Source organism: Schistocerca americana, chromosome 4, assembly GCF_021461395.2.
Source record: "Schistocerca americana isolate TAMUIC-IGC-003095 chromosome 4, iqSchAmer2.1, whole genome shotgun sequence".
Taxonomy (NCBI): Eukaryota; Metazoa; Arthropoda; class Insecta; order Orthoptera; family Acrididae; genus Schistocerca; species Schistocerca americana.
In genome coordinates, this window is record NC_060122.1 from 354,881,828 (window position 1) to 354,904,833 (window position 23,006).

At 44.0% G+C, this 23,006-nt stretch overlaps 1 protein-coding gene and 1 non-coding gene across 3 annotated transcripts in view; both read left to right on the forward strand.

Moving 5' to 3' along the window:
- The window catches only part of LOC124612264 (irregular chiasm C-roughest protein), a 1,966,673-nt gene that overhangs the window by 764,508 nt on the left and 1,179,159 nt on the right, over positions 1 to 23,006 (forward strand). The window lies entirely within an intron of this gene.
- Trnat-ugu lies at positions 22,283 to 22,357 on the forward strand. Its single transcript has one exon. It is a non-coding gene; the product is annotated as a tRNA-Thr (tRNA).

Consider the following 23,006-nt stretch of genomic DNA (forward strand, 5'->3'; position numbering starts at 1 on the left):
CGAGCTGCAACCTCACTGATGCCGAATACCAGAACAGCGTCTTAATTATCTCGCCATGTATCTTGGAAATTACATAATGTACCGTTCCGGAAAAAAGACAGTGGAAAAATTACTCCTAGCCAAGTCCAAACTACCGAGTGCGTTTCAAATTGTTCAGCGCCACTGGTTCGATTTTGGCCGAGAGCTTCCAGTACGACTTTTGCAGCGAGATTTTCCTTTGCCTTCGAATGACAGGAGCTAGTTACCTTGTTAGCTAGTCAGTTACGTGTTCCATAGAACACCTGAACGATTGTTTTATCAAAATGAAGTGGAACTAGCCGGTTTACAAGATACGTATAAATGATTTGTGAAAATATTAATAAACACAACTTCATTTTAGTGCTATGCATGGACCTACATTTTTTCTTTGGGCTACATCTTTTATGGTTTTAGACAGTGTGTGAGATGACACAGTACCTCTCCATCGAATAATAGGTCACAGCCTCTTAAAAACTTCTTGCCGTTTTCGAGGTCAGAATAGTGCTGATACAAGTAGGAAATTGTTGCTTCGGTTTGCTCGTACTCCTGCACGGAGGGACTTGCTAACAGCGATTCACCCACTCGAAAATTATTTATTTATTTCCTCTCGAATAATTAGAAGTTCTCGTCGTCTCCTACATCTATCCAGACACACTAAGTAAAAAAACTGGAATGGTCGTGTGGCACTGATGGCCGGGACGCCCCATCCGGGGAAGTTCGGCCGCCGGGTTGCAAGTCTTATTTCAGCTGACGCCACACTGGGCGACTTGCGCGTCTATGATGATAAGATAATGATGAGGAGGACAACACAACACCCAGTCCACAAGCGGAAAAAAATCTCCAACCTTGCCGGGAATCGAACCCGGGGCAGCTGCATGGCAGGAAAACGCGTTACTACTTTTTTCTTTGCGATGCATGAGAACGTGGATAAGGGTGTTGCATCATGTGACGGGTAGGCATGGCACACCCCAACTTCGAGGGGGATCAAGGAAGACGCTGCGGAGATAACCGGCAAAAGTTTGTCGGTAAGATGGTTTTCGGGTGAGGGTGCTATGTCCGGTCACAACTTTGTACTAGAAGTCGAGGACTGTATGCGGACCACTCTGAAAGAGGTATTCTAAAGCCTATCGTCGAAACCAGATGAGTGTCTGGTGCTTAGCAAGAGGGTAATGAAATGTCTGGGGCAACAGCAAGATATCTGGGTTTACCGTCGTTGGCGGGGCATGGAGGTAAAATCCCACGATTCGTTGGATGAGGAGCCAAACGTTTCCTTTTAGAGGGCACGTAAGACGGTGCTCGTCGGTGTCTTCGAGCTGACAGTCAGGGCAGAGTGGGGAGGTGGCCAGTCCTATGCGATAAACTCGACTATTAGTCTGGAATTTGCCATAGACTAAAGCATACCAGAGCGCAGACACAGACGACGGTAAAAAGGGTGCACGCACATACCCTCAAACCGTTCGCCAGTTAATGTCAGGGTGCTATAGCACCATGGGGTAGCAAGGGTTGGACAGCATAAACAAACGATAATAGTCCTTTGTACGGGGAGGACGGGTGACTGGAAGATCGGCCTGAACGTAGCTGAGTTCTATAAAACAATTAGCGGCATGGTACAATAATGGAGAAATAGGTGCCACATTGATCGGTGGATCGAGAGAAGCTGGTCGGAGGATATTTAAGAGACTGCGTGTTAAGGACGGAACCGGCCCCCGCCAGTGCCGCAACATAGTATGGAGAAAGAGTGCAGAAGATCGTGCCCGCACGTTGACGAGTCCGAGGCCACCTTTTGCAGGGACAGTGTTAGAGTGTTGTAGCGGACTTTGAAAAGTGCCCCTGCTGACACGAAATATCCAAAGGCTGATTGGATGCGGCGCCAAGGAGTAACGGCGTTGGAGGATCTGGGCGACTCACTCAGCTAAGCAGGCGTACTACATCCTAAGTGAACCAACATTGCAATTTTTACATTACAGGATGAATATATAATATTAATAACAATAATACACTAACAGTAATTACCACATGGAATTAAAGAAATATCAGTCTTATTAGTATAATGTTAAGCAATTTCCTCATTACATTCTTCCGAATGAGATTAATGACATCTGGCAAGAGTACAGACGGACTAAAGTTGGCCAAAACTGTCCTGATTGGGGGAAAGAGTGACAAATAACAATGTAAGATTATCAGATGAGACACAAGGAAGAAAACTGAAATAGAATAGAATGAGAACAGTACGAATAGTTTACAATGTGATAGGCATACTGGTTTTTCTGTTGGACAGAAGTAAAACACCTGGGATATGCCAAGACGGAAGCTACGCCAATGGTAAGAGATAAAGCTTTATCTCCTCTTGAATATGGAGTGCTTCTCAAACGTTTGACTGAAACGGAGAACAACATGGAGAAACATTTAGTGTCATGCAAACGTTCATCCAAGACGCACTAAGTTCGTTTATATAAAACTTCTGAAGGCTTCATCTGAAGGTGAGTCTGAGATGGCTCCAAGACTAGCCAATGAAGGTAAAGTAATATTTCATAACAGACTGCTGGTTGCGGCTCTATGTAGCTATAATTAAGTTAATGTACAATCACGGTGTTTAATTACTTATTGAAGTTAAGCATGTGCATTACGAATATTGTAAGAGATACTGAGCTGCTTCCAGTACGTAGTGAGCAACATGAAGTTATTATCGTATGCAATGGATAATAATGAATGAAGTAGATAATTACTCTTCCGTAATTAACATCTGCAGCTAGCACTGTGCATTGACGTAGAGAAGCAGGCGAATTTCGTAGTATTACATGGCATTAATTCACTTCGTGTTTTAATGTATTGCATATGTCAAGTGGTTGGACGTGAGTGGACAGAATGTGTGTGGTATGCTGACTCCTGCTGGTAACTATATATCTGCGCGTGGTGTGTGTGTGTGTGTGTGTGTGTGTGTGTGTGTGTGTGTGTGTGTGTGTATGTGTGTGTGTGTGTGCGTGTGTGTGTGTGCGTGTGTCATTACAGTTCGCTTTTATCTGTCTTTATTTGTTTATGTGTGATACCGTAACAGAGCTAATCAATGAAAACGATGGACGCAAAAAAGAGCCTACTGACAGAAATAAATAACAGCTGCGATAAAAAAATGGAATTCACATTGTGGCTGAAAATTAAATCAAACGCTATTCTACAGATATCTTACCGACACTATCAGACACTCGTTTACAGGCAAAATCACTGCAGCCGCTTACACCGGTTTACTGAATAGGCCTAGAATCATAAATGTGATTTCTGACTGGACTAGGAGTTGCTAAAGTATTTTTATAGTTCCCTGACGAAAATAACTGTAAATGTTAATGTAACTACAAGACCGTAAAAACTTTTATAAATACGCTGTTGTAAGCTGCATAATTAACTCAGCTGTGAAACATAAAGAAACGTTAACCAAAGAGCTTGTTGCTGTAACCCACTAGAAAACAAATAAATATACTGTGTTCATAACTCCGAAGAAAGAGTAACGTTTCTTACGTTTACCAATCTAAAGATATATTTCTTTCATTTATTATTATGTAAGTTACAGAGTAAAACAGCCTGCCTGAAACAACTTGCATACCGCTAAGGGACTACAATGTAATTAAGGAACTGTGCAATCAATGGTGTGTTGGCGAATAATACATGAACAGAAGAAAATTATAGTAACACTGTGATATATTACGAATGGATTGTAGGTAAGTTGGGAAGCAAATCTAAATTAAGGCAAATTATAATGACACTTTGACATATTACGAATAGATTGTAGGTAAGTCGAGATGCAAATCTGCGAGTTCTCATGAATGTTGTAATTGAAAAATGTATTTTCTGAACTGTAAAGTTAGAGAACCGAAGGAAAACAAGTCTCAAGACTCGTCCCGCCGCTGAAACTGCATATGCATGAAATGATTTAAAATTATTATTTTAATTTTGAAAGGCAATATTTGAATTACTTAAGTTAATTCTAATAATTAATTATATGGCTACCGACATTTAGTTCGCTAGCCTGTTATTCTTGTGTAAGTCTTGACTTGTCTTGACTAAGATTATTGAACTGCAATTCATTAAAGTATGTTGTGTAGATCTGTCAAGTTCCTATAGCGAATTGGGAAAAAATAAACTAAAGAAATAGATTTTCTTTGATAGCTGTTAGTGTTTGTTGGACGCGCTGCACGGTATGTCATAGATCTGAAAATATTAACAAGACGTTCACCGTAGAATTCTGTATGCTCCACGCCGCTGCAGCTGCTGTTTCTTGTGATCCTGAAATTTGAAAACGGATTCAGGGTGCACTTCAGACAGACTAGAGACTACCACCCAATGTAGTGCTCTCCATTGAGTAACGATCACTGGCAGAAAACTTCTGTTTGATGCAACGACTTTAACGGAGAAAATTCTTGCATATTTAAAGCCGGACGTCAAGCAGGCTCAAACCGACCATCGTTCTTCACGAATTCCAACCTTCTGAGTGCTGTAGGTCGGCCGCAGTGGCCGAGCGGTTCTAGGCGCTTCAGTCTGGAACCGCGCGACCACTACGGTCGCAGGTTCGTGAATAGCTTTAGATCTACAGAACGCCGTAGCCCAGACCAGAACAAAAATAAAATCGTAAGTAGTTCTTCTCGTTATATACAATGAATCAGAGATAACCCAGCATCCCTGAGTAATGGGGCACCCTAAGAGTGTATATATTGTAATTGCTGCTCATAACTAACTCGCAGTCAGAATAAACGTTCATTTACAATTGTTGCGCGAAGACGCTGTAAACCACAGCTAAATAAATTGCCTCTCAGGTCTGTGACCTGTTGTAACACTATTTCATATCAATACGTTTTACCTTATGACAAATTAATACTCACACATCGCATCATTATATTTGATCCATTATAGATTGTATGACTCGTGCCTTTCAGTACAGCCTTGTATAGAAGGAAGATTAACTTCTCCAGTAGCATAAGGTCTCATAGAAGCTCTAGTTACATCCTGATTAGGTCGTTAGTTACAGCGTCGCAGATAAATTTAGTGGGAATCTAATTTTACCTTTACGTAATTGCATCTCCGTCTATACTAGATGGAGCGGATCACATCGCTTATCGTACGATACTTTAAGGTACTGAAAATACCGTATGCACGAGCCTTTGTATGGGTAAGTATTATTCATTCCAACACAATGCCAAACCTCTGGTAGTATTATGTAAGTAAACACATCTCTTGTGTTAGTAGCTGTTTGTACGGACTTGCAGCCATAGCCGTTTATAACTTAATATCCTGCTTGTCACGAGAGACGCACCAAATCCAATAATCTGCTTGTTGTAAGCACAATTCCGGGCGCTCGCGCAAATGAATAATAAAGCAATTATACGCTCTTTGGCGCTGTTGGAGGATTTATCTTTCCTCCCAGGCTATATATGTTGTTTATAATATCCTGCTTTTGGTGGCAAGTCCTACGTTTTCCGTAGCTGTTCCCAAGTTCGATTACTGTCTCGGGTACACCAGTGCAGAATAGTCGATTTTCCTTCAACTTGTAGCGTGTAACAGAGATTTTACTATCCATTGCCATCATCATACGGAACTTCTTCGGATATCACCTTTAATTTGTGTTCTTAATCCATTATTTCTGTAATTTTGTGCCGATAGGGAAACCTCACCCGTCTAGTTTCACTCCATCTACGAATATAGTTTTCACGTGTATATGCGTCGTTATTAATTACTGTGAAAAAGGTGAAGGGAAGATTGGATCGTTAGAGACGGAGAGCTAGGGCTTCTTTTGTGCATTGTATAGTTATTGTCAGTATAATGCTGTTGTAAGGCAGATTACCAAAATTTGTGTGTTACGCTGAGATTCACTCATTGTGTTTTATTTTGGTGCAGGGGAGCCTTTCTCGGGTATCAACCCTGAATTTGCCTTTAACGATTTAGGAAAACCACGGAAAAGCTAAATCTTGTTGGCCGAATGGGGAACTGAACCACAATCTTACCGGATCGAGTCCAGTGCCTTAATCAGGGGGCCGTTTGTCTCGGACTAATATGTGTGTAGGCTCACTGTTTCTAATTCACAGTTTCCTTTATAAAGTGTAACCTCTTAGTTCTTGCGTGCGCCTGTGAGCTCTCCCTGTGGCTACAGTACAGTCTATGAAGGCCTGTTTCTGGGGAAGGAGGCTTTCTTCAGCCTGGGGCTGATAGGCTGGTCTTCCCCTAATCCTCCTAAATCGGTAGTGGTCAGAGAATAATAGGCTAGCTCAAGGTTCAAGGTTGGGTATTTCCTCTGAACTACCGGTGTGTACCACACGGATTGCAGAACAATTTGTAAAAGTTCCGTCAGAAAAGATACCTTACAGAATCGTGGGTAATAAATGTCCAATGAAAATCCCTACATTCTTATCCTGGTTCGGATTGGAGGGAAGGCTTACATATAAAATGGTTTCGTGGAGTGGTTTAGAGCTCACGAAATCAAGGGGTCGGCTAACTGTCTTTAAGGATTATGGAAAACGTATTCCCTCTCGGGCGAAGATGAAATTTTCGTCGTGTATTTCTGAAGTCAGAAGTAAATAATGTAGATAATTAAGCAACGGGAAACACACACAGCTCTCTCCACTAACTACAGCTTTCGTCCAGTAAACGTAGTGAATTCTATGTCAAGGAATACAAAATTGCAACATAGACAATATTAACGCAAAAGAAATGTGAATCTGCAACAACTGTATTTAATAGTTTTGTCGTCTTTATTTGTCCTAACTGAGAACCGTATTGAGCATTTTTTGTTTTGTTTCTGAAAATTCTAGCAACGACGATATGAACATAATTCATTAATACAAGAGCTGGGCTGGCATTCTCAAATCTGTCACAGAGAAGAAGAAAACCGTGCGGAGAATTTTTTTTTGTACGTGTTCCATAACCAAACTTTATTAATTTATTTGCTAATACTTCATTCTTTATGATTAGATTTTCGCTCAGAGCCGTATCCTCAAGAGCTCCTGCAAAAAAAACGAAACTCAAAGAGCGAATCTCAGCATAAAAATACAAATTTTGATCAACTGCTTTATAGAAGCTTTATGCCGGGTTTAATTTATGTAATGCACAAAGGAGATCGACTTGAGGGGGTTATTTCTAAATTTGAGTAATTTTTTATATGAAATTAAATTAATCCAAACAACGTTTGATTGCAACACTTTATATTTCACAATTATCTTAAGCGATATCTGTTGTTCTATTCTTCTCTACATCACTCAGTAGCGGTAGTGTTGTAAGAAAACGATGTTTGGCTTCGTTGAATTTCGTACAAAAATGATCACCCGTTCAAGTGCAGAGAGTCCAACGTGATACGAAATTGTGCTTCAACTCGGCGAAGCCAAATGCCGGAGTTTTCTATCCAAAATTGAGGTATTTAACGCTCATCTTGTCCAACTTAGTTTTACGCTTACCCGAAGATACAACATTCTCGTTGCCTTGGTCCATGATCTTTCTGACATATCTTCTTCATCTCAGATCCTTAGAAAGTGCGAAATGTAATTTTCATTATACAGCGTGATTTTGCTAAATGGGGACAAACTACAGGAAATGATTCCAGAGAAAATAAAGGGTAAAAATTCGACATATGGTCGGAAACTCATTCCAAGGCAAGCCCACACACTTGAAGACGGAGATGAGAGGTGTCTGACAGTGTTAGTTTCACTTAACTGAAAGCACATATGAGAACACATCAAACAAGTGGGAATGTTGTAGGTGTATTCGTGTTTTGGCTCCGCATTCAAGAAGACATTGAGCTTGAGCACTATCACGTACTAGTCGCATTACCCTTCGTACCACCAAACGCAGATATTCCAGTAGCAGAAGCAGAGTCACCCATAGCAAGTGCAGATGAGTTTCTCCTGTGAGGCGTTGTGGAGAGATAACTGGTTCCACAAGGCGGTCGAAAATAATCCCCACTCACACATCTAAACTGAACCGGCTCGGTATTACCAATACCAAAGGGACTCTTCTTAGCGCACAGATGGATGTTGTGAAGGTTGATGATACCACCCATCGAAAAGGTTGTCTCATTGGTGAACAGCACAGATGAAAAACATCCCAGCACCATGGTCACTTGTGTGTCGAAACAACGACAAAACCATCGCTGCGAAGGCAAATCCGTAAGTAATAATTATTACCACACGCTGTAAGCGATACAGATAGCGACAGTTGTGATGGAGAATGTTCCACACGATCGTGTGGCTTGGCTTATGCTGGCGAATCACCAGTTTGGTGCTGGTTCCGGGGTCATTATCGAAGGTCTTTTGTCTCCAGCTTCAATGTATGTACCTTCCTTGGAATGTAGTTCCGACCATTGGTCTATGTGACACTTTAATTGCGTATCCTCAGCGATTGTTTCCAACTATTTGCCACATTTAGCAAAATCAAGCTGCAGATAACTACGCCATCTGCTAAACAAATAACTGTACTTCTTCATAGATCTGTCAACTAAAATAAAATTTATGCTTTGTACGAATTAATGTCGTACCGTGTGTTATATAGATTAAAGACGGTATAATGCTGTTTTGATTTGCCAAAATTTGTATCTTGATGCTGAGACTCACTCTCTATATACGTGGTTTGTCCCAGTCCTGTTACAACTGCGACTATGAAAAATAAAATGCATGGATTATGTTCAGAAAAACACTGTATTTACTCAAAGCAGTCTCCCCTCGATCGAAACACAGCTTAAACCATTTTGGAAGTGTTTTAAAACAGTCACCGAAGTCCTTCTTTGAAGTTGTATTTGACACTGTAGTGCGCTTTTTTTGGATGTCCTTAATAGCGTCATAAGTGTGTTCTTTCATTGTTAACTTCAGTGGGGGGGGGGGGGGGGGGGGGGGAGCAACCAGAAGTCGCCTGAGGCGCCGAATGTGGCGAATACGATGGGTGATACAGGACTATGATCCAGTCTCTGGCCAAAAACTCGAGCACAGTCTTCGCTTTGTGAGCTGGGGTGTCGTTATGGAGGAGCAACCTGGAACTTGCCTCTCGGTATTTAGGTGTAATTCGACGAATTATCGCCCACAAACGCTAGAGGACTTAAAAATTATGATGATTCCTCACTGCTCCACAGCCATTTTCCGACGAGTGTCAGGCACGTACTGTTACTTTCGCGCCAGGATGCTTGCTGCAGCAGTGCTAGCTTTTTGACTCTCTACATAACTGTTTTTAGAACGTCAAGGCTCGCAACGCCACACCTCCCCACAGGATAGCATTGCAGTTAGGAATTTCACAAAAGCAGTCCTAACGGAACTAGGACAAGCTGCATGTTATTTTTATACAGGAGTTCTTTGAAACGGGGCTGTGATTCATCAAATAGCCGGATACAATGAAATACACATAAATAAAATGAAATCAGTAAAGTGTATTTGTGCAATTTCTATTTATCATTGTTGTGTACCACACCGTACACGCCGGTAAGGACAAGTGGGCAACAGAGTGATGTAGCAGCTGTCGTCGTAGGAAAGCTGGACAAGAACAGAAACTATCAGCGAACAAGTGAGACAGTAAACAGAAGCTTTACTTAACTGGTACCTTTCCCCAAGCATACAGAGACTCGATACAAATGAACATGCGATAAAACAATAAAATTCAGTTAGTACGATAGCAACAAGTGTATCGCAGTGACAGGCTCTCTTAACTAAGGCATGAGTAATAGTCATGGCTGTGACTGGGCTGTGTCTTGGTGGTGACTCCATTGTCACTGAACCACACAGCATTGCGAATGGGCTTCTGCCGACTATCCTACGAGGGTCACTCCAAAAGAAACGCACACTGTTTTTGTAAAAATACAGTTTTCATTCTGCATGTGTGAAAGTTTTACAGTGTGTAGGTACATCCTTCCCGCTTGTTTTCAAACTTAGTTCAACCGTTCCCGTGATTGGCGCCGTCACAGCATGTCTTCAAGACGGCTGCTACACTTGACGTTCGTCAGAAGCAACGTGCTGTCGTAGAACTCCTGTGCTGTGAAAACGAGACAGTGGGAAACATCCACGAGAGGTTGAAAAAGGTGTATGGAGATGCTGCTGTCGATCGCAGTGCAGTTAGACGGTGGGCAAGCAGGTTACGTGATGAAAGCGGGCACGGCAATATTGAGGATTGTCCTCGCAGCGCCAGGCCTCGTACTGCACACACTCCAGACAATGTGCAGAGAGTTAACAAATTGGTGACTGCTGGCAGACGAATCACAGTGAACGAATTGTCACGCTACGTTGGGATAGGGGAAGGAAGTGTTTGCAGAATACTGAGAGTGTTGGCGTTAAAAAAGGGTTTGTGCCAGGTGGGTTTCCAGGATGTTGACAGTGGCTCACAAAGAAACAAGAAAAACAGTATGCAGCGAAATTTTGGAACAGTACGAGAATTTCTTGGAAGAATTGTGACAGGTGATGAAACATGGCTCCATCATTTTTCACCAGAGATGAAGAGGCAATCAATGGAGTGGCATCATGCAAATTCACCCAAGAAAAAAAAATTCAAAACCACACCTTCTGCTGGAAGAGTTATGGCTACGGCGTTTTTCGATTCCGAAGGGCTCTTGCTTGTGGACATCATGCCAAGAGGAACCACAACAAATTTCGATGCATATTTGACGACACTGAAGAAACTTCAAGCTCGACTGAGTAGTGTTTGACCACATCGGCAAAACCAGGATGTTTTGCTGTTGCACGAAAATGCACGGCCACATGTCAGTCAAAAAACCTTGGAAGCGATTACAAAACTCGGATGGACAACACTGAAACACCCGCCTTACAGTCCTGACCTGGCTCCATGTGACTATCTTCTCTTTGGGAAACTGAAAGACTCTCTTCGTGGAACAAGGTTTCAAGATGATGACTCCCATGTGCACGTTGCCAAACAGTGGCTCCAACAGGTTGGTCCAGAATTTTACCGTGCGAGTATACAGGCGCTGGTTCAAAGATGGCGTAAGGCAGTTGAGAGGGATGTAAATTATGTGGAGAAATGAAAATATTGTTCCTAAAGGATGTATCTACACACTGTAAAACTTTCAGACATGTAGAATAAAAGATGGATTTTAAAAAAGAAAATAGTGCGCATTTCTTTTGGTGTGACCCTCGTATAATGCTGCGGCAGAGGGCACTCATGGTACGGAGCCACTGGAAGCGTGGCTTAGCAGGTGTGCTTCATTGCTTCCACCGGACCCCGCACGACCGCTATCGCCATCTGATTTACCATCTCTGGGATGCCAATGGGATGTGTGGTGTAAGACCTTCAGTACTCACCATCTGATAATTTGACTTGTCGCTCTAAAGAAGTAGGCGAGTGTCAGCAATATGTCTCGTGGTCTTATCGTGGCATGTTTATCTTCTGCCATTAGGTCAGACGATAGAAATGCCACTTGTACGCTTAGAGTAGCAGATTGGCGGTGACCAACTTTAAACAGAACTTGATTAATTTTCACATACATTTATTAAAGATGATAACAAGCATAAAAATTACTTAACTTGGTTCTGGATGCTATTGACAATTGCCAATCTGAAGTTCCCTTTGGTATTGGCACGTTAATCTTATTCTCACATATATCTCTGATACTTGACAAAAGTGTCTATACATTTATCTTCATGGAATATGGTAATCTTATTAGACGCAGACTGAAACTTGACTATAGACTGTTGTAGACAAATGCAGACTGACGAATCAGAAGTCTGTACACTCGTTATAATACCTCGCGCGTTCATGTATCACTGCGCGGGTGTGATCCGCGAGGAGAAACGGTTCTACGTTAGCAGCAATCTCATTGGCTGCGTTACATATTAATACGCGGATCGACGGAAGCAGAATTTGGTCCGTCTCTATGGCAGCGCCATCTCGTAGTGCGGAGACGGACGAGCGCTGCGCCTGCGCTGTTGTGCTTAGTGGGACGCGCTCTAGTGGTAAAGTTGTGTACGCGCTGACTACGCGGAACTATGTACACAACAGGATGGTATACCGCAATCAGCTACAACTTCACGAATAAAATTCTCCTTGAAAAATAATGAACACCATGACTAAGGGAAAGATGGACCAGTTGACTGGAAGAAGTATTGTTGGCTGACCTATGTTGATGACTGGAAACATCCATAAATGACGCTGAAAGCCATCGTTGTTACTGGTCGCTGTTGGCTGGAGCTTGTCTTGGCTTATTCCTCGACACGCTCTCCAGTCATAGAAGGCCTGAACGGACGCGTTTTTCTAGTAGTCAGACACTAGCTGAAACGGATCTCCGGCGCTAAAGGCTAGGTCACATTCTGCTCGGCTCCGCCTGTTATCACGTGGCGCAGCTGAACGGGCGTCTGCTGTCTCATTGACGAGCGACTGCCGTAAATTGCACGGGCCCGCGTCTGATGCGCGCTAATCATTGTAAGGAGAGCCTGACGCATTGGCTGCGGCGTTAATAATGCAGGCCGGTAGATGGCGGCAACTAATGGAGTGCGGCCTGGCGCGGATGCGTGCGGCGGCGGCGGCGGCAGCGGTGGCGGTGGTGGCGGCAAAGCGCCCACGGGACCCGCACCAGCACTGAGTTACGTCACAGGCGGGCGCTCTGCAGAGTACACGTGTGCAAATGCCTAGCGACGGTAAATTAAAATTAACGTAGGCGTCTGTAAGGATGGGTGTTACGTCGTCGACCAACTGATTAAAGGTCAGTCATTCGCGAAAGAACGGGTTCAAAAGAACGGCTCACAAAAATGAACGGAATACGTGAGGAAGGACGTCTAAGGAACGGTTGTTCACCATTTGCTTTACGTCGGTCTCGTTCAGCTGAGTAAGGCGCACCTTCTGCGTTGCAGTTCCGTCGTCCTTAGTTCAGCTCCGAGTTGCCACGAGTGCTTATAATTAAAAGTACTGTTAATCATGGATGTCCAATATGGGCTGTAATTATCGAATGGGAGCGAAACTTGGGAGTTATACTAACGCGTTAAAGCGGAAAAGATTTACACTGGGGAAAAGTTAGTTCAAATTTTGGCCACCAAGTGCAAATCTGGCGCTGCACACCATCTCGTCGACGTCTCCGGTGCTCATATTGAACAAATTGTGTAACCGACAGTTAATAATAGAATTAAAATTTTGCCTTTCTCACTTGGTTGACCTTTCCTGCCCACGTCCCATTCCTAATCCATTATATACGGCAACATTTCTTATCGCCTTTCTTGCATTCACAGCGCTAAATTTACTCCTGGTGACAAAAACTGGATCTAAACTTTCTCAACAAAAATCGATTCCGCATTTACGCATTAGAATATCTAACACGTTTCGCTGTCGGGCGATAGTTATAGCCGAGACTGGACCTCTGTTATTTGCTGCACTTTAATTATAACCACATGGAAGTTACTTTTGTTCATTGGATTCGCCCAGTTCAATTCAGTTTCAAACTGTTCTCGAAATATCTACTTCGTTCTTTGTGTATATCTTTCATCATCCCCCCCACCGGCAGTTACTAACATTGTCATAACTTAATAACGAAATTAACCTTCGCATTATGTGTCACATCCAAGTGACAAAGCTCGATGAAACGTGGACCGCTGGCCGGAGTGGCCGAGCGGTTCTAGGTGCTACAGTCTGGAACCGCGCGACCGCTACGGTCGCAGGTTCGAATCCTGCCTCGGGCATGGATGTGTGTGATGTCCTTAGGTTAGTTAGGTTTACGTAGTTCTAAGTTCTAGGGGACTGATGACCTCAGATGTTAAGTCCCATAGTGCTCAGAGCCATTTTAACCATTTTGAACCAAACGTAACTCGCATGATGTCCAACCACACTACCACACTGACAGAGGTCTCCCTTCAGTATCAATTTGAAGAATGCCAGGTCATACAATACATACTGTCCAGCAGCAATTGTATGCAGATCCATTTGTCGCGAAATCTCAAAACTATTTTGCCATTCACAGCGAAACTAATATGGAACACCCCCCACCCCCTGCTCCCAGCGTCCCAAAATGGAGCTGTCCCCAGTGACTAGTTCCCGAAGATGAACGAATTTGCCCACCCGTATAACCTATCGGGGATTCACCCGGATTGAGGTAATTCACCTGCATGCTTTTCTAGAACAAGTCACACCTGATTTCCTTCCGTATCGTTGTGTTACCTTCCTTACAAAGATTCCCGTCTAAGTTACCCAGCCGTCTCCGTTATAAATTCGTGTGGGCTATTCCGGCTTTTACGCGTTTCTGAATTCATTCCACGTTTGGTGTGGTGTCTACTTGATAATGACTCCAAACGCAGGGTTAGTACAGGGTGAAGAAAACAAAAGTGGCTCGGAGAACAGAGTTCAAAGGTACAAAGAGACACAGCAGAGGAAAAGAAATACAGTACGAAGCTGACTACAGCAGATGTTGAAAGTGACCAAGATTCGACTCTTAGCACTTTTGGGCCCCGGTCAGCAAGTCGCTGGTGGTGCATCGAAGTTGGACTGCTGGAATTACTGCAGTTCTTGAAGATATGAGCGTTGTTGATACACCTTAGACTTCAGGGCTAACCACACTAAGAAATCACACACAGACAGATCAAGTGACCTGCGTGGCCAGCTAGGGCCAAGACCAGACTCACCTTTGCTAACAACTCTGTCAGGTGTGAATATTGTGTAAATGTGCTTAAAGGTTCGGCCGGCTGTATGGGCAGTTGCTCCATCCTGCCGAAAGTAGCTGTAGATCTTTTCCTCCTCCGTCCGTACCACTTTTATATGTACCTTATTGACTTTTACGATGTGACTTTTCATGCGGTCCTCTTTGACTTCCTTCATAGGAACTGTGGGTCAGTTTCCGTACCTTGGTTTCCTAAAGCAGTACGATGTGTTTCTGAAGAAAACTCGAAAAGAATCTTTTTGAAAATTGTATGATTACCAAGCATTCTTTAAGTAAAAAACTTACGTAACTTATTAACGGTGTCGCATGTAGCCGGTGCGTAGCGTAGGAGACTTGTAATCGTGAATTGTGTGGCTTTATTTTCTTCTTCTTTCTCAGAGTACCTTCTTCCACTGCTTGATATGGGATTCTTCTACATATTTCCCTTGTCTTCGACTTTTAGCCGCCCGGTACCAGCGTGTTCCAGCAATTAGCTTCACATCATCAAGCTCTCTCCATCTTGGCCTTCCATTGCCACTCGCGTTGTCTGATGTTCTGCAGTGAACAATTCTAGGGGTCCATCTGCTGTGATATTGTCTAGATAAATGTCCGACCCACTGACACTTCAGTATTAGCACTTTTTTTAGTTTTATTTAAGTGAAATGAAATGATCGTATGGCATTTATCGGCCTGGATATCCGATTCGGGGTTCGGCCGCCGTATTGCAAGTCTTTTTAGATGACGTCACTTCGGTGACTTGCGTGTCAATGATGATGAAAATGATGATGAAGGACACACAACACCCAGTCCCCTGCCGGGAATATCGAACCCGGGTGGTAACACTACCGCTAAGCTACGGAAGTGGACTTTATTTAAATTACATACGTGATATAAAATACAAAAATATTAATCAACAAATACTGAATTACAGTAGTGGCGAGCAACATGAATCTAATCAAAAGAGTGATGACCAAAAAGATAAATAAGTGAAGTAAATGTACTCGCGCAGCCGGCCACAGTGGCCAAGCGGCTCTAGGCGATACGGTCTGGAACCGCGCGACCACTACGGTCGCAGGTTCGACGTGTCATGGACGTGTGTGATGTCCTTGGGTTAGTTAGGTTTAAGTAGTTCTAAGTTCTAGTGGACTGATGACCTCAGAAGTTAGGTCGCATAGTGCTCAGAGCCATTTGAACCATTTTGCACTCGCACGGCATGAATCGTTAGGAGGCCCCGAAGGGTAGTTTCAGCCTCCTAATTTGAAAGACCTTTCTTACCTTTCACTCTTGCAGGTAGTTTTGCTTTGCGAAGCATGAGAGCTGTGTATGTAAGCGTATCTATTGAGTGTAGGTGACTGTATTTTGTGTGTGTGTGTGTGTGTGTGTGTGTGTGTGTGTGTGTGTGTGTGTGTAACTTCATGCTCTTGTTTGAGCCGATGAAAGAAACGAGAGGGTGAAACCCAAAAGCGGTACACAGCCTACCCCTGTCGAATAGCACCAAAAGTTCCGCCAAGCTTAATGCCCGCGTCCGACAGACGGATCACCATCAACAGTGTCGCATGCCCTCACTTAATGAGACATTACGGAGAGGTTTGGAATTCAACCAAGGCCATTAGTGCAACGACGGGTGATCAAGGACTCCATGTGACCACACCCCAGTCCACTCTGCCATAAGGGAACATTGTCAACAGCACACGGCTTCCCCGGACGTTCAACCGTGCAAGTACTGGCCACACCGGCGGTGCTTAGCATAGGTGATCCGGCGGCAACCCCTGTATCCACATCACCAAGAGAGAAATAATTATAGTCCATTGCCTGCCCCGCCATATGAAAACGCGCTTTCCGCTCTATAATACACTCCTGGCCATTAAAATTGCTACACCACGAAGATGACGTACTACAGACGCGAAATTTAACCGACAGGAAGAAGATGCTGTGATATGCAAATGATTAGCTTTTCAGAGCATTTCCACAAGGGTGGCGCCCGTGGCGGTACCCACAACGTGCTGACATGAGGAAAGTTTCCAACCAATTTCTCGTACACAAACAGCAGTTGACCGGCGTTGCCTGGTGAAACGTTGTTGTGATGCCTCGGGTAAGGAGGAGAAATGCGTACCATTACGTTTGATAAACGTCGGATTGTAGCCTATCGCAATTGCGGTTAATCGTATCGCGACATTGCTGCTCGCGTTGGTCGAGATCCAATGACTGTTAGCAGAATATGGAATCTGTGGGTTCAGGAGGGTAATACGGAACGCCGTGCTGGATCCCAACGGCCTCGTATCACTAGCAGTCGAGATGACAGGCATCTTATCCGCATGACTGTAACGGATCGTGCAGCCACGTCTCGATCACCGAGTCAACAGATGGGGACGGTTGCAAGGCAACAACCATCTGCACGAACAGTTCGACGACGTTTGCAGCAGCATGGACTATCAGCTCGCAGACCATGGCTTCGGTTAGCCTTGACGCTGCATCACAGACAGGAGCGTCTGCGATGGTGAACTCAACGACGAACCTGGGTGCACGAATGGCGAAACGTCATTTTTTCGGATGAATCAAGGTTCTGTTTACAGCATCATGATGGTCGCATCCGTGTTTGGCGACATTGGAAGCGTGTATTCGTCATCTCCATACTGGCGTATCACCTGTCATGATGGCATGGGGTGCCATTGGTTACACGTCTCGGTCACCCCTTGTTCGCATTGACGGCACTGTGAACAGTGGACGCTACATTTCAGATGTGTTACGACCCGTGGCTCTACACTTCATTCGATCCTTACGAAACCCCATACAATAATTTAATCGGAGTCGTATCTAGGTAATGATGTTGTAATGACAAACCTACTCTACCGATGATGTCTAAGTGACTCATACTGGCCAGTCGTCAGCCACACTTTCCGCTTGTACGGGTACGCCAGGTAATCGGCGCTGCTCCTGACGCGGCTTGCTTTCCGCTCCGGAAGACGAGGCCGGAGAGGAGCCGGTGGTAGGGCGGCTGGGGCTACGGCGGGTCGTGTGCGGCGGTTTTCACGCCATTACCCGCCGACGGCGGCGTCGGCGCCTTATGGGCCACCCGCGCCGCTTTCCCGCCTTCTTAATCAACCGGCGCCAGCTCTGACCCCCGCCGCCCCCTCCTCCCACTACGGCTTCCAACGGCAACGGCTCGTTGGCCGTTCGATCGCCGACACGCCAACACGACCTCCGTCCGCGGCCAGGGAGGAAGAGCGGGGGCGTTACGGGCACTGGACGATGCGAGCTCCGGCGCGATGTCTTCCCTGCGCCGGCCGCCACTGTCAGCGAAATATTTTTTAAACTGTAATCGACGCTGTGAGAAATAAGATCGTTTCAAATTTTTAATCAAAGCGTTGACTTCAATAGTTACTGAAATTTACCTCTATTTTTAATTGGAAAATTATTTACTACTCTGAATATCAAGAGCTCAGGAGGAAACGCAGTTCTAAGCAAAGAAGGGAAAGCAGAAATGTGGAAGGAATATATAGAGGGTCTAAGCAAGGGCGATGTATTTGAGGACAATATTATGGAAATCGAAGAGGATGTAGATGAAGATGAAATGGGAGATATGATACTGCGTGAAGAGTTTGAGAGAGCACTGAAAGACCTGAGTAGAAACAAGGCCCCGGGAGTAGATAACATTCCATTAGAAATACTGACAACCTTGGGAGAGCCAGTCCTGACAAAACTCTACCATCTGGTGAGCAAGATGTATGATACAGGCGAAATACCCTCAGACTTCAAGAAGAATATAATAATTCGAATCCCAAAGAAATCAGTTGTTGACAGATTTGAAAATTACCGAACTATTAGTTTAATAAGTCACCGCTGCAAAATACTAACGCGAATTCTTTACAGACGAATGGAAAAACTGGTAGAAACCGACCTCGGGAAAGATCAGTTTGGATTCCGTAGAAATATTGGAACACGTGAGGCAATATCTTGGAAGCTAGATTAGGGAAAGGGAAACCTACGTTTCTAGCATTTGTAGACTTAGAGTAAGCTTTTGACAATGTTGACTGGAATCTCTCTTTTAGATTCTGAAGGTGGCAGGGGTAAATACAGGGAGCGAAAGGCTATTTACAATTTGTACAGAAACCAGATGGCAGTTGTAAGAGTTGAGGGTAATGAAAGGGAAGCAGTGGTTGGGAAGGGAGTGAGACAGGGTTGTAGTCTCTCCCCGATGTTATTCAATCTGTATATTGAGCAAGCAGTGAAGGAAACAAAAGAAAAATTCAGAGTAGGTATTAAAATCCATGCAGAAGAAATAAAAACCTTGAGGTTCGCCGATGACATTGTAATTCTGTCAGAGACGGCAAAGGACTTGGAAGAGCAGTTGAACGGAATGGACTTTGTCTTGAAAGGAGGATATAAGAAGAACATCAACAAAAGCAAAACGAGGATAATGGAATGTAGTCGAATTAAGTTGGGTGATGCTGAGGGAATTAGATTAGGAAATGAGACACTTAAAGTAGTAAAGGAGTTTTGCTATTTGGGGAGCAAAATAACTGACGATGGTCGAAGTAGAGAGTATATAAAATGTAGACTGGCAATGGCAAGGAAAGCGTTCCTGAAGAAGAGAAATTTGATAACATCGAGTATAGATTTAAGTGTCAGGAAGTCATTTCTGAAAGTATTTGTATGGAGTGTAGCCATGTATGGAAGTGAAACGGACGATAATTAGTTTGGACAAGAAGAGAATAGAAGCTTTCGAAATGTGGTGCTACAGAAGAATGCTGAAGATTACATGGGTAGATCACGTAACTAACGAAGAGGCATTGAATAGGATTGGGGAGAAGAGAAGTTCGTGGCACAACTTGACTAGAAGAAGGGATCGATTGGTAGGACATGTTCTGAGGCATCAAGGGATCACAAATGTAGCATTGGAGGGCAGCGTGGAGGGTAAAAATCGTAGAGGAAGACCAAGAGATGAATACACCAAGCAGATTCAGAAGGATGTAGGTTGCAGTAGGTACTGGGAGATGAAGAAGCTTGCACAGGATAGAGTAGCATGGAGAGCTGCATCAAACCAGTCTGAAGACTGAAGACGACAACAACAACAACAACTCTGGCCTATACTGGAGAAATGTACTAACAAATTAATTACGTTTAAATGGTATCAACCACACGTCTACCCTCGTCCCTAATCTGCTCCTCCTCCTCCTCCTCCTCCTCCTCCTCCTCTTATTTTCCTCCTCGTCATTCTGCTCCACTTCCGCCTCTTGATTCTCCTCCTGCTCCACCAGTTGCATTTCTTCCTACTTTTCCACCTCTTCCTATTTCTCCATCTCCTCCTCTTTGACCTCTTTTTATTTTTGTTCTTATCCTTTCAAAATGGTTCAAATGGCTCTGAGCACTATGGGACTTAACTTCTGAGGTCATCAGTCCCCTAGAACTTATAACTACTTAAACCTAAGTAACCTAAGGACATCACACACATCCATGGCCGAGGCAGGATTCGAAGCTGCGACCGTAGTGGTCGCGCGGTTCCAGGCTGTAGCGCCTAGAACCGCTCGGCCACTCCAGCCGGCTCTTATCCTTTTCCTATTAACTCATTTCATGTAATAGGTGTCTTTGTGCTACCTAAGCGTAAGCACGTTCTCCATCTGACAAATCTCTTAGTCCACGATAAATCTCCACCTTCTCCTCTTCCTCCTCGTTCTTCAGTATCCGTCTCCCACTCAATCTACCAAAACTAGTTTGTGACTTTTATTTATAGCTTTCATCGTCCTAAGGCAGACTGTCACTAATAATTTCTGCCAGGTGTCCATTGCTGTTCCTTCTGTCATCTTTACTTATATTTCTTAGATTACAGACGATCAGACTTGAACAACAGTACTATTTTAACGTCTTGTCAGCCCATTGTATCTGCTTACTGTTCTAAGAAATCTTATTTCATGAGCTTCCGTGTGAACCTTAAGAAGTAAGATGCATTTTGCTTACAAAAATTATTTTTGTTCCTTGGACGACCTAAAGAAGGAATAAGACATGGTTAATTGGAACCTTGTCTAGTACGGGACTTGATAAGAATGTCTTCCATGAGTAATGAGTGTGTTGGAGTGGGACACTACGAATGTAGTGAGTGGACATCGTAAGTAGGCTGTTTAGGTTTTTATGTTGGTAACACCATGTAGCGCTCTATATGAAAATCACTGACTTTGCTGTGTGCAGTCTGTGGTGTTGTTCCATTGTATGTAACTTTTGCTGTGTTTGTCTCCGATTTTGTTTCATTTGTTGCATTAATCGCAATAACAATGTATTAGCGTCTGGAATCTGTTTCTCTATGCTTTTTGGCAGTGCATTTTCACCGGCAACATTCACATTTTGACAAGCAGAAAATGTGTCTTGACTCATCTGAGAAATCGGTGAGGATCCAAAACCTGAATCTGCAGTATTTGCAAGATTGTGTCCTGTCATTCCTGAGGCAAGCTGTTGCCAACCGATCGATCGATGATGCTTCCCTGTTCACTAATTGTTTCACTGTCTACACCATTGTTTGCCGCCCGCTCTATTTCCCTATGCACAATTACCAAATTACTACTTTGAACATTAGTTAATTCATTACACGGTGGCGCTCCACGCTGCTTTCGTCTTCAATGTCATTTCTCAGTTTACTTTGGAGCCTAGTGTTACGTTTCTCACACGCCATTATTGTCACAATATTTCACACGATAACACAGAAAAGCACAATTTGAAGAGCAAAATGAGAAAACACATTAACATAGCATTGGAAATAATATCTCGTTAATTGCAAGCGCAGCTGCGAAATACTTGGTGCAAATCTACATGCATGCCACAACTTTTACTGTACAACAATGAAAGACTGTAACTACAAAGGAAATTCTCCCTATAATTAGGCGCTAGCAATAAACAAAAGCTACACTAATTACACAAACTACAAGAAAAAATCTGAAGATTCCAGTGAGGTATCCTCGGCTAAGGGTCGACATATGAAACGTCCCCTTAGAAAAATTAGTTAGCAAAACTGAACGTACTCAGACATTACTCTCTTTACTTATTCTGATCAACACTGAACTGACACAATATTTTTAGCGCAACGCAATCTGACTTTTCATAATCCCTACAAAAGAATGGTCCTGACTAACAATAACCTATACCTTTCATGAATCACTTACCTCACAAAAATCTTCGTTACTCCAACTACTGCAATACAGCGAGCGCCACTACTGCCAGCTAAATAAAAGATTCAAACTACTGAAGGCACTAACTACTGATAGGCATAGTTAGCAAATGAAAGATTTTGACAGAGAACAAACAATGTATTTACTTTAATAGTGTTCAAAAGTCATAATATATATAGCAGTTCATGGCATCCAGTCTTACAAATTTACTGTCTCTGATGGACACACGTCCAGATCATCCGCTCTCAAAACTCCGCCACTTCTCTCCCCACATCCACCACAGCTGGCGGCTCACCTCCAACTGCGCAACGCTAAGCGCTGTTAACAGCCAACTGCCCAACACAACAATAGCAAATTCCAACAATGCAAACCGGCCACAGACTGCACACGGCACAGTCAGTGATTTTCATTTAGAGCGCTACATGGCGTTACCAACATAAAAACCTAAACAGCCTACTTACAACATACAAGGTGAGACTGTGGGTCTCGCGGGAGGCGTGCGCCAGGTGGTCGCTGCAGTCGTGCTATCCTCTGTGCCCTCGGTGGCTCAGATGGATAGAGTGTCTGCCATGTAAGCAGAAGATCCCGGGTTCGAGTCCCGGTCAGGGCACACGTTTTCACCTGTCCCCGTTGATATATATCAACGCCCGTTGGCCGATGAAGGTATTAATATAATTCTAATTTCGTTCTAGACGGCTGAAGGTCATCAATGGTGTCTGTTCTTTCGGACATGTCCGAAATAACAGACACCATATCCATATAAGCTTGTAAAACTTTGGACCTCTATTCAGCGAAAATGCTTGAGATGCACCTCGTACTAGAGCAACATCCGCTACATCCCAGTACGTACTATAGTAGTCCGAGAGATGAGTAAACTCTGTGAGCCGTTGACAGCACGCTTCTTCCGTTAGCTAACGCATACCATGTCATTCAGTCGCCTAGTCCCGTTCACTGATGTTATCCTGCCGCCCACCGCAATGCATTTGCAGAGGTTACTACCGGTGCATAAGGGTGGATTTACATTTGTTCCCAGGAGGAAACACCGCCGACAGTAAAAGCGGAGCAGTAAAGCGCCCGCTTGAAGAGGACGCTGATGGCCGCATCGCTTGCGCCCGGCCGCCTACCGTAATAAAGCTGCCAGTTCCGATGTCCGTGGCGGCACCGTTGTTATTAGGGGGGGGGGGGGGGGGCGGGCAGACGAGACCGGCGCAGCACGCGAGCGACCCAGACCCACGCAGCTCTGCGCTGCTGGCCACTTG